Source organism: Zophobas morio, unplaced genomic scaffold (assembly GCF_036711695.1).
Source record: "Zophobas morio isolate AGI-343-1 ecotype UQ-CSIRO unplaced genomic scaffold, CSIRO_AGI_Zmor_V1 ptg000010l, whole genome shotgun sequence".
NCBI lineage: Eukaryota > Metazoa > Arthropoda > Insecta > Coleoptera > Tenebrionidae > Zophobas > Zophobas morio.
In genome coordinates this window covers 604,360-616,468 of record NW_026972115.1, presented here as the reverse complement: position 1 = coordinate 616,468, position 12,109 = coordinate 604,360, and the positions used below count along the sequence as shown (strand labels likewise).

Genomic DNA, 12,109 nt, shown 5'->3' with positions numbered 1-12,109 from the left:
TTTTTGAAGCGTAAAATTAGAAGCTTTTTCGATATACAAATACGTGCCATCCATGATAACGCAAGCATTATTCTCAAGCTGAAATAATTTGTTCACTATTTTGACTGTATGTTGATTAATTATTTGCTCTCTAGTGATATTTTCAAAACCTAGGTATTTCTTAACGAAATAATTTTCTAAACATTTGCCTACAGCACTTATTGTTTCACTGACAACTTTTTGCGATCTAATACCAAAAAGATTCCCTATTGCTCTCTGGGATATATCTAATCTAAGTTTTACCAAAAAAATTGCCAGTGCATTTCTGACGCTGCGATTTGAACTAGCTCTAAGGTCCACACAAAATTGTAAAAGGTTGTCGAAGTGTTCTTTCTTCGTTAAACCCGTATATACATGGTAATCATCATCTGAGTAGTAGTCGTTATCAAAATCTAATTTTGGTTTTTTGACGCTATTTCTAGCACACATGGAAGCTAAAGAATTGATAAAACTGAATACTTGTTCACTATTCCACGTTACCGATTCATGCGTTACAACTAGGAGTTGCTTTGCTTCGTTTGAGAGATGGTTGGAAAAAAGATGACTAGGACATATTCTATTTTTATAGGGGATGAAAATTTTATGTGTTATAAAAGCATCCATAACAGCTTCTTTTGGAATATTCGATCTACCATTCTTGTTGCCACATACACAACATTTATTTTGTGACGATATACAAGACTTTATTGGAATTGAAAGAGTCGGTGTACTTGTATTTAAATATTCGGGCATCGGGTCATTGTTTGATAGCGATTCAGTTTCAAAACATATATCACGTTCTGTTTCAACCTGTTGGGGGGTCGACTTTAATGATGTTGGTGAAGGTGAAGCCTCTTGATCTGATGGAAATTCTAAATTTAAATCGAGAGTACCCTCCAAATTTGATTGGGAACATTCTTCATTAATGCTATAGCGACTGTTAGAATCAGAATCTTCTCGTATAGGAGAACGTTCACGATCAACATTTGAGACTACTTTAGGCAAATTATGGACGATGGGTGGACGTGAATGTGCAAAATCACGTTTTAAATAGATTGAACATGACTTACATATCTGTTTATTCATGTTTAATTTTATGTTATTGAAGTTTTCATAGTTTTCGGCAAGGGTTTTTAAACTTCTAAAACGTAAATACAATTTGCAGGTTTCATTTGAGCTAATACGGGTTCCACAAATCTCACATAACGAATGCCCAACCATCTTATTAGATTTTTTTAACGATACTCACTTTAAACACTAGAGATAAGAAAAAAATACTCCAAAATCGTAACTAACCACACGAATCACAAAAACTTAACAACACAAACTAAAAAAAAAAAACACAGAAAAAACACAAACAGGAAGTAAACAGGTTTCAAAATAATTTTCAGAACAACGAAAAAATAAGAAATCGACTAATTCGTCCGAATAGAAATTAAAGATTGCAAGTTATTCAAAATAACAGACTGTTGGCATGGTTACACAACCCAAAGGTCAGTTGATTATTTGCAAGGAAGGAAATTAAACATATGGATAAATAAAACACAACAAACAGTCGTCGTGGATCGTCCTTTAGTTGACACAGAAAAATTGTGTTGTGTTTCTAATTTTCCGCAATGGTTGTAGTTGCTGGAGAACTCGTTGTCCACATTTTTTGTATATTATATGAGCAAATCCAAAATCATGTGTCACAATGGTGCAAGCCACCTAGCTTCGATATTCATATATTCATAACAGATGCCATTGCGTCTTATGAATATCGAATTTCAGAAATACCATCCCATGAATCTCATGAACAGCTTGCGCCACATAACAGTAACAGTTGGTTAACACTCAGTTTATAATATCTTGTGTCTAATCGCCTCAGCAGCGTTTGTGCAAAGATCTACGATCTTGCGAGTCTGTAGTCATTCCTTTCAAGAACACTCATTTCAGATGTACAATACTCTGGATCTCCAAAACAAGAAAGGACTAATCCTCATTTTTTAAATCTATTATTCCAAATTGTCTCATCAACGTGTGTGCAATGTTCCACGAAGCTGCGAGTATGCAGTCATTCTTAAAAAGAGACTAATTCCAGATTTACCACCCTCTGGATCTCTAAAACAAGAGAGGGCTAATCCTCAATTTTTTAATATGTTATTCTAAATTGTCTCAGCAGCATGTGTGCAAACATATATCATGTTGCGAGTATGCAGTAATCCCTTACAAGAAGAAAAATTCCGGATATACAGTCTTCTGGATCTCCAAAACAAGAAAGGGCTAATCCTCAATTTTTTAATATGTTATTCTAAATTGTCTCAACAACGTATGTGCAAAGTTCTACGATGCTGCGAGTATGCAGTCATTCTTAAAAAGGGACTAATTCCAGATTTACCACTCTCTGGATCTCTAAAACAAGAAAGGGCTAATCCTCAATTTTTTAATATATTATTCCAAATTGTCTCATCAACGTGTGTGCAATGTTCCACGAAGCTGCGAGTATGCAGTCATTCTTAAAAAGAGACTAATTTCAGATTTACCACCCTCTGGATCTCTAAAATAAGAGAGGGCTAATCCTCAATTTTTTCATATGTTATTCCAAATTGTCTCAGCAACATGTGTGCAGACATCTATCATGCTGCGAGTATGCAGTCATTCCTTACAAGAAGGCAAATTCCAGATATACAATCCTCAGGATCTCAAAAACAAGAAAGGGCTAATCCTCAATTTTTTAATATACTATTCCAAATTGTCTCATCAACGTGTGTACAAGGTTCTACGTAGCTGCGAATATGCAGTCATTCTTAAAAAGAGACTAATTCCACATTTACCACCCTCTGGATCTCTAAAACAAGAAAGGGCTAATCCTCAATTTTTTCATATGTTATTCTAAATTGTCTCAACAACATGTGTGCAAACGTCTATCATGCTGCGAGTATGCAGTCATTCCTTACAAGAAGACAAATTCCAGATATACAATCCTCTGGATCTCAAAAACAAGAAAGGGCTAATCCTCAATTTTTTCATATGTTATTCTAAATTGTTTCAGCAACATGTGTGCAAACATAAATCATGCTGCGAGTATGCAGTCATTCCTTACAAGAAGGCAAATTCCAGATATACAATCCTCAGGATCTCAAAAACAAGAAAGGGCTAATCCTCAATTTTTTAATATACTATTCCAAATTGTTTCATCAACGTGTGTACAAGGTTCTACGTAGCTGCGAATATGCAGTCATTCTTAAAAAGAGACTGATTCCATATTAACCACCCTCTGGATCTCTAAAACAAGAAAGGGCTAATCCTCAATTTTTTCATATGTTATTCTAAATTGTTTCAGCAACATGTGTGCAAACATAAATCATGCTGCGAGTATGCAGTCATTTCTTACAAGAAGACAAATTCCAAATATACAATCCTCTGGATCTCCAAAACAAGAAAGGTCTAATCCTCAATTTTTTAATATATTATTCCAAATTGTCTCATCAACGTGTGTGCAATGTTCCACGAAGCTGCGAGTATGCAGTCATTCTTAAAAAGGGACTAATTCCAGATTTACCACCCTCTGGATCTCTAAAACAAGAGAGGGCTAATCCTCAATTTTTTCATATGTTATTCTAAATTGTCTCAGCAACATGTGTGCAAACATAAATCATGCTGCGGGTATGCAGTCATTTCTTACAAGAAGACAAATTCCAAATATACAATCCTCAGGATCTCCAAAACAAGAAAGGGCTAATCCTCAATTTTTTAATATATTATTCCAAATTGTCTCATCAACGTGTGTGCAATGTTCCGCGAAGCTGCGAGTATGCAGTCGTTCTTAAAAAGGGACTAATTCCAGATTTACCACCCTCTGGATCTCTAAAACAAGAGAGGGCTAATCCTCAATTTTTTCATATGTTATTCTAAATTGTCTCAGCAGCATGTGTGCAAACATAAATCATGCTGCGAGTATGCAGTCATTTCTTACAAGAAGACAAATTCCAAATATACAATCCTCTGGATCTCCAAAACAAGAAAGGGCTAATCCTCAATTTTTTAATATATTATTCCAAATTGTCTCATCAACGTGTGTGCAATGTTCCACGAAGCTGCGAGTATGCAGTCATTCTTAAAAAGAGACTAATTCCAGATTTACCACCCCCTGGATCTCTGAAACAAGAGAGGGCTAATCCTCAATTTTTTCATATGTTATTCCAAATTGTCTCAGCAACATGTGTGCAAACAGCTATCATGCTGCGAGTATGCAGTCATTCATTACAAGAAGACAAATTCCAGATATACAATCCTCTGGTTCTCAAAAACAAGAAAGGGCTAATCCTCAATTTTTTAATATATTATTCCAAATTGTGCCAACAACGTGTGTGCAAAGTTCCACGATGCTGTGAGTATGCAGTCATTCTTAAAAAGAGATTAATTCCAGATTTACCACCCTCTGGATCTCTAAAACAAGAGAGGGCTAATCCTCAATTTTTTAATATGTTATTCTAAATTGTCTCAGCAGCATGCGTGCAAACATAAATCATGCTGCGAGTATGCAGTCATTTCTTACAAGAAGACAAATTCCAAATATACAATCCTCTGGATCTCCAAAACAAGAAAGGGCTAATCCTCAATTTTTTAATATATTATTCCAAATTGTCTCATCAACGTGTGTGCAATGTTCCACGAAGCTGCGAGTATGCAGTCATTCTTAAAAAGAGATTAATTCCAGATTTACCACCCTCTGGATCTCTAAAACAAGAGAGGGCTAATCCTCAATTTTTTAATATGTTATTCTAAATTGTCTCAGCAGCATGTGTGCAAACATATATCATGTTGCGAGGATGCAGTAATCCCTTACAAGAAGAAAAATTCCAGATATACAGTCTTCTGGATCTCCAAAACAAGAAAGGGCTAATCCTCAATTTTTTAATATGTTATTCTAAATTGTCTCAACAACGTGTGTGCAAAGTTCTACGATGCTGCGAGTATGCAGTCATTCTTAAAAAGGGACTAATTCCAGATTTACCACTCTCTGGATCTCTAAAACAAGAAAGGGCTAATCCTCAATTTTTTAATATATTATTCCAAATTGTCTCATCAACGTGTGTGCAATGTTCCACGAAGCTGCGAGTATGCAGTCATTCTTAAAAAGAGACTAATTCCAGATTTACCACCCTCTGGATCACTAAAATAAGAGAGGGCTAATCCTCAATTTTTTCATATGTTATTCCAAATTGTCTCAGCAACATGTGTGCAGACATCTATCATGCTGCGAGTATGCAGTCATTCCTTACAAGAAGGCAAATTCCAGATATACAATCCTCAGGATCTCAAAAACAAGAAAGGGCTAATCCTCAATTTTTTAATATACTATTCCAAATTGTCTCATCAACGTGTGTACAAGGTTCTACGTGGCTGCGAACATGCAGTCATTCTTAAAAAGAGACTGATTCCATATTTACCACCCTCTGGATCTCTAAAACAAGAAAGGGCTAATCCTCAATTTTTTCATATGTTATTCTAAATTGTTTCAGCAACATGTGTGCAAACATAAATCATGCTGCGAGTATGCAGTCATTTCTTACAAGAAGACAAATTCCAAATATACAATTCTCTGGATCTCCAAAACAAGAAAGGGCTAATCCTCAATTTTTTAATATATTATTCCAAATTGTCTCATCAACGTGTGTGCAATGTTCCACGAAGCTGCGAGTATGCAGTCATTCTTAAAAAGGGACTAATTCCAGATTTACCACCCTCTGGATCTCTAAAACAAGAGAGGGCTAATCCTCAATTTTTTCATATGTTATTCTAAATTGTCTCAGCAGCATGTGTGCAAACATAAATCATGCTGCGAGTATGCAGTCATTTCTTACAAGAAGACAAATTCCAAATATACAATCCTCTGGATCTCCAAAACAAGAAAGGGCTAATCCTCAATTTTTTAATATATTATTCCAAATTGTCTCATCAACGTGTGTGCAATGTTCCACGAAGCTGCGAGTATGCAGTCATTCTTAAAAAGAGACTAATTTCAGATTTACCACCCTCTGGATCTCTAAAATAAGAGAGGGCTAATCCTCAATTTTTTCATATGTTATTCCAAATTGTCTCAGCAACATGTGTGCAGACATCTATCATGCTGCGAGTATGCAGTCATTCCTTACAAGAAGGCAAATTCCAGATATACAATCCTCAGGATCTCAAAAACAAGAAAGGGCTAATCCTCAATTTTTTAATATACTATTCCAAATTGTCTCATCAACGTGTGTGCAATGTTCCACGAAGCTGCGAGTATGCAGTCATTCTTAAAAAGGGACTAATTCCAGATTTACCACCCTCTGGATCTCTAAAACAAGAGAGGGCTAATCCTCAATTTTTTCATATGTTATTCTAAATTGTCTCAGCAGCATGTGTGCAAACATAAATCATGCTGCGAGTATGCAGTCATTTCTTACAAGAAGACAAATTCCAAATATACAATCCTCTGGATCTCCAAAACAAGAAAGGGCTAATCCTCAATTTTTTAATATATTATTCCAAATTGTCTCATCAACGTGTGTGCAATGTTCCACGAAGCTGCGAGTATGCAGTCATTCTTAAAAAGAGACTAATTCCAGATTTACCACCCCCTGGATCTCTGAAACAAGAGAGGGCTAATCCTCAATTTTTTCATATGTTATTCCAAATTGTCTCAGCAACATGTGTGCAAACAGCTATCATGCTGCGAGTATGCAGTCATTCATTACAAGAAGACAAATTCCAGATATACAATCCTCTGGTTCTCAAAAACAAGAAAGGGCTAATCCTCAATTTTTTAATATATTATTCCAAATTGTGCCAACAACGTGTGTGCAAAGTTCCACGATGCTGTGAGTATGCAGTCATTCTTAAAAAGAGATTAATTCCAGATTTACCACCCTCTGGATCTCTAAAACAAGAGAGGGCTAATCCTCAATTTTTTCATATGTTATTCTAAATTGTCTCAGCAGCATGTGTGCAAACATAAATCATGCTGCGAGTATGCAGTCATTTCTTACAAGAAGACAAATTCCAAATATACAATCCTCTGGATCTCCAAAACAAGAAAGGGCTAATCCTCAATTTTTTAATATATTATTCCAAATTGTCTCATCAACGTGTGTGCAATGTTCCACGAAGCTGCGAGTATGCAGTCATTCTTAAAAAGAGACTAATTCCAGATTTACCACCCCCTGGATCTCTGAAACAAGAGAGGGCTAATCCTCAATTTTTTCATATGTTATTCCAAATTGTCTCAGCAACATGTGTGCAAACAGCTATCATGCTGCGAGTATGCAGTCATTCATTACAAGAAGACAAATTCCAGATATACAATCCTTTGGTTCTCAAAAACAAGAAAGGGCTAATCCTCAATTTTTTAATATATTATTCCAAATTGTGCCAACAACGTGTGTGCAAAGTTCCACGATGCTGTGAGTATGCAGTCATTCTTAAAAAGAGATTAATTCCAGATTTACCACCCTCTGGATCTCTAAAACAAGAGAGGGCTAATCCTCAATTTTTTCATATGTTATTCTAAATTGTCTCAGCAACATGTGTGCAAACATAAATCATGCTGCGGGTATGCAGTCATTTCTTACAAGAAGACAAATTCCAAATATACAATCCTCAGGATCTCCAAAACAAGAAAGGGCTAATCCTCAATTTTTTAATATATTATTCCAAATTGTCTCATCAACGTGTGTGCAATGTTCCGCGAAGCTGCTAGTATGCAGTCGTTCTTAAAAAGGGACTAATTCCAGATTTACCACCCTCTGGATCTCTAAAACAAGAGAGGGCTAATCCTCAATTTTTTCATTTGTTATTCTAAATTGTCTCAGCAACATGTGTGCAAACATAAATCATGCTGCGAGTATGCAGTCATTTCTTACAAGAAGACAAATTCCAAATATACAATCCTCAGGATCTCCAAAACAAGAAAGGGCTAATCCTCAATTTTTTAATATATTATTCCAAATTGTCTCATCAACGTGTGTGCAATGTTCCACGAAGCTGCTAGTATGCAGTCATTCTTAAAAAGAGACTAATTCCAGATTTACCACCCTTTGGATCTCTAAAACAAGAGAGGGCTAATCCTCAATTTTTTCATATGTTATTCTAAATTGTCTCAGCAGCATGTGTGTAAACATATATGATGTTGCGAGTATGCAGTCATCCCTTACAAGAAGAAAAATTCCAGATATACAGTCTTCTGGATCTCCAAAACAAGAAAGGGCTAATCCTCAATTTTTTAATATGTTATTCCAAATTGTGTCAACAACGTGTGTGCAAAGTTCTACGATGCTGCGAGTATGCAGTCATTCTTAAAAAGAGATTAATTCCATATTTACCACCCTCTGGATCTCTAAAACAAGAGAGGGTTAATCCTGAATTTTTTCATATGTTTTTCTAAATTGTCTTAGCAATATGTGTGCCAGCATCTATGATGCTGCGGGTATGCAGTCATTCCTTACTTGAAGATTAATTCCAGATATACAATCCTCTGGATCTCCAAAACAATAGAGCGCTAATCCTGAGTTTTCTAATGTGTTATTCTAGTATCTCAACAATGTGTGTAAAGTTCTACGATGCTGCGAGTATGCAGTCATTCCTTTCAGAAAGAAGGTTTACCACCATCTGGATCTCCAAAACAAGAGATTTTTTGTCATGTGTGTTCCTAAATGGTCTTAGCAAAGTCAGTGCAATATTTGAAAATGTTGTGAAAATGCAAGTATTTAAATGCTGGAGTTTCGCGAAACCGGTACAGAATTTTTCATATATTTTTCTTTTTTGTTGATGTAAATCGTACAATTTGAGTTTATTTCGGATTGTTTGGTTTAAATCAATCATTGGAGCCAACTTGCTTCATTAGGTGTAGATATAACCGTAATTAATGCCGGGCCGAACTTGGAACCTTATCGTATACTGCCCTTTTCAAAAATTCGTATTTCGCAGAGATTTTTTCGAAAAAGTTTCTTCGTGACCATCAACATGCTATATTTTTGAAATCAGCGTGTCGAGAAATTTTGTAAATTTTTAAGCAACTTTTGCAAAAGTGAAATTTTTCCAATATTTTTCAAATTTTCGAAACTTGTCTAAATAAATACATTTTCGTGTATATTTCGAGCTCTATCCTTAAATACATAAATTAATAAGGAAATAAAAGTGAAATTTGTTCTACAACAGATTATTAAAATCGATTTAAAATTTCAGAGGAAGTCGTAGAAAAAATGAAATGATTACAGCTGAACAGTGAAATTATTTTCTCTTCAAATAATTAATTGTTATTCTACTTAATTAAAAACTAAACTAAATAGTTAGATAAAAAATTATCACTAAGTCATGAGCAGTCACCTATATTTAATTTAATTAGAGGGTAATCAATTAAAATTAGCCCTGATCAAATTGGGTTCAATTAACACATACAAAATTAGTGGTGAAGTTCCCAGGGCGAGAACCCACCTCACTCACATTTAAAATCTTAAGCACCGGACGGTTTTCCCTGCCAGGTGTCCAAACCACCGAAATAAATTACCCGTATCCGATTTTCGTGCCCAAAATAAATAAATCAACCATAAATTAAACACAAAGGTCACATTTGTTCTTTTTTTTAAATTTAGAAACAAACTACATTTTTTAAATTTGAAGTCCCGAAGTTATTAACATTTACATAATTTTATTCATTAATAAGACAGCTGAACTTGTCCGTAGAACCACAAGAAAATGAATGAAACAATAAATCACACATAAATCAAAACAAAAGGTCAGACTAAAGAAACGACCAAAAATACAGTTTCTAGTTTAAGGCCTCTGGAAATAACGAAACTGTCTCTTTTTGTTTGACCAGATGTGAGAGAACATAGCTTGAATACTTTAATAACACATTCAGGTCTTTGCTAATGTCACAAAACTCCGGTTTTCTTTTTCTTTTTTTTCTAAATATGGTTACGTTATCGATCGTAAATCGTTTTTCGTAACTTTCCTGAGTCAAGTGGACATAAATCAGGCGCTGTTGCTGCTAACTGGATCGCGTGCTTGTGCCAGACGTAAGTACCGCGGGTACTACAAAGGTCAGGTCCATCTCATCCAAAATTCCATTATCGCTCTTGACATTTCCACCGGACCTTGTTCGATTTTTCTCACATTTTTCGATCGAGGGTGTAATGTCAGAGTGCATCCGAAAATGGGACTCGGCCGCTGCAAGTACTTGGTCGGTACCAGCGGCGGTACGCTATGAAGTAGTGTCCTTTGGTTCCTTTCACCGCACTTTCCCTCTCTATGGAGCGTGCGTGCGCACTCTTACCACAATACTAAAACAAAGTCGTCTTAAGGTACCACAGTACGACTCGCGACATTCCCAAAAGACCAACAGCATGTAGAATAGGGCCGACGCGCGAATTTTTCTTTTCTACACAAATTGGGCAAAGTTTGAGTTTCACTCGATCCGTTGGCTTATCAAGCGTTAATTGCCGAAGAACTTTCTAATTTGAATTTCGCGATCAGTACTGATTTGTGTAGGAAAGTCGGCTCCCAGTGACAATGACACGAAAATGTGCCTAGTGAGTAGTGATCTGTGATATAGTGACTGGGATACGCGTACCTAAACAGGTAAGCGGGAAATCGCCCGTTTACATAACTGTCAAAGCTGCATCTCCACACTGTTTGATTCGAAAGTAAGTGAAAGGGAAATTAGACGTCTTGCTGGCACATATACATAATTTTACTCGCCAAGACCAAAAATGCGCGAAAATCCCAAATCCTCTCGAATCCGCATTGCCAGCGAGATAGCAGTACCCGCAAGTACTTTTACTTTCGAATGGTACTACTCCCAAGCACGACCGCATTCTGCACGCCTGCTCCATCTACCACAATCCCGCTCCTCCCAGCAAAGTACCCCGATCCCGCTTTGCTACCAAACCGCCCGCAGTACCCGTAGGAGTACTTTTACTTTCGAATGCACTCCGCCTCCACAGCGTGCTCCTTGCATCACCCCAAAACCGACCAAAAGAGAAACTGACCTTTAGCCCCATCGCCGATCTTCCGGCCCATCAGAGATGATCCATCTTACGAAACGATTGTGCAAGAGAAATTCGCGATGAGTTCGACGCGCTCCTGGAAAAGGCGCGAAAAAATTCGATTAGTGCTAAATCGGGGGACCTTGCTGCCACTCCTTCGGAGATAATTGTTCCGTTTTTTCGGTACGCGGTACCAGTTTCTAATAGTTCACAGTAAGAAAATGTTATTTAATTTGGAAAAAAGCGCGTAATGTGTCGACGTAACCGAATGAAAATAGGTTTTTTGGCGGGCGGGAGAAAAACGGAAATGTGAAGTAATTTAATTGAAATTTTAGAAAATGCGGCTTTTTGTCGGTGAAGGTTTTTTCGCTGAGATCGTGGCATTTTTAACGAGGTAGGCCGATTTACGAGAGCGTAAGTCACGATGGAAATGTTATGACCCGACACGCGGAATTGCTTGTTGTTGTTAGAGGCAAAAATATCATTAAACCAAGTTTTGATGTTGTGGACGAAAGCTGCATAGCTATTTATTTCTGATAAGTTCAAACCGTTTTTTTTATTATTTTAGGTAATTAAAGAAGTCTGGAGAAAATTGTTTATGTTGCCTCGAAAATACATGTTTTTAAAATTTTTCGAAATTTCCACAAAAATTGTCAAAAAGTATTTGTTTGTTATTCAAGTCAATTTACACTGTATATTATGATTGCATCTTTTATTTAAAAAAATAAATAAAAAAATAAAAAATTTGATCGAGGGATTCCTACAAATTTTTTTTTTCAAAACTAACCTTGTCTTCACACCTTGGTATACACTTTAAAATTAGAATTCAAGGTTATTCATGTCATACAAATGGGTTATTTTTAGTACAGGACATAGAACTAAAAAAAAAATTGTCAGTGTTATTTCTGGTTGATTTTACGTAGAGTTATACAGGGTGATTTGGTCAAGGACGCTTTATCCTACTAAATGTGTTAAAAATATCAAAAAAGTTGCAATCGTGTATTCAGTTTTAATAATGAAATCAATTGTTGCAACAAGGGTGAAATATTTGAAAGCCGCCGTGGTAATGTGAACTTGGCCTACAA

General features: G+C 36.1%; 1 protein-coding gene across 4 annotated transcripts in view; it reads left to right on the top strand.

The window, feature by feature from the left end:
* Positions 1–10,339: 10,339 nt before the first annotated feature.
* LOC135126073 (A disintegrin and metalloproteinase with thrombospondin motifs like) overlaps positions 10,340–12,109 on the top strand; it is a 91,860-nt gene continuing 90,090 nt past the window's right edge. For 3 of the 4 annotated variants that reach the window (XM_064051868.1, XM_064051865.1, XM_064051867.1), the window contains exon 1: positions 10,340–10,682. The gene's annotated coding sequence lies outside the window, so the exon portion shown is untranslated. The remainder of the gene's footprint in view (positions 10,683–12,109) is intronic. The other variant, XM_064051866.1, reaches the window with a different exon arrangement.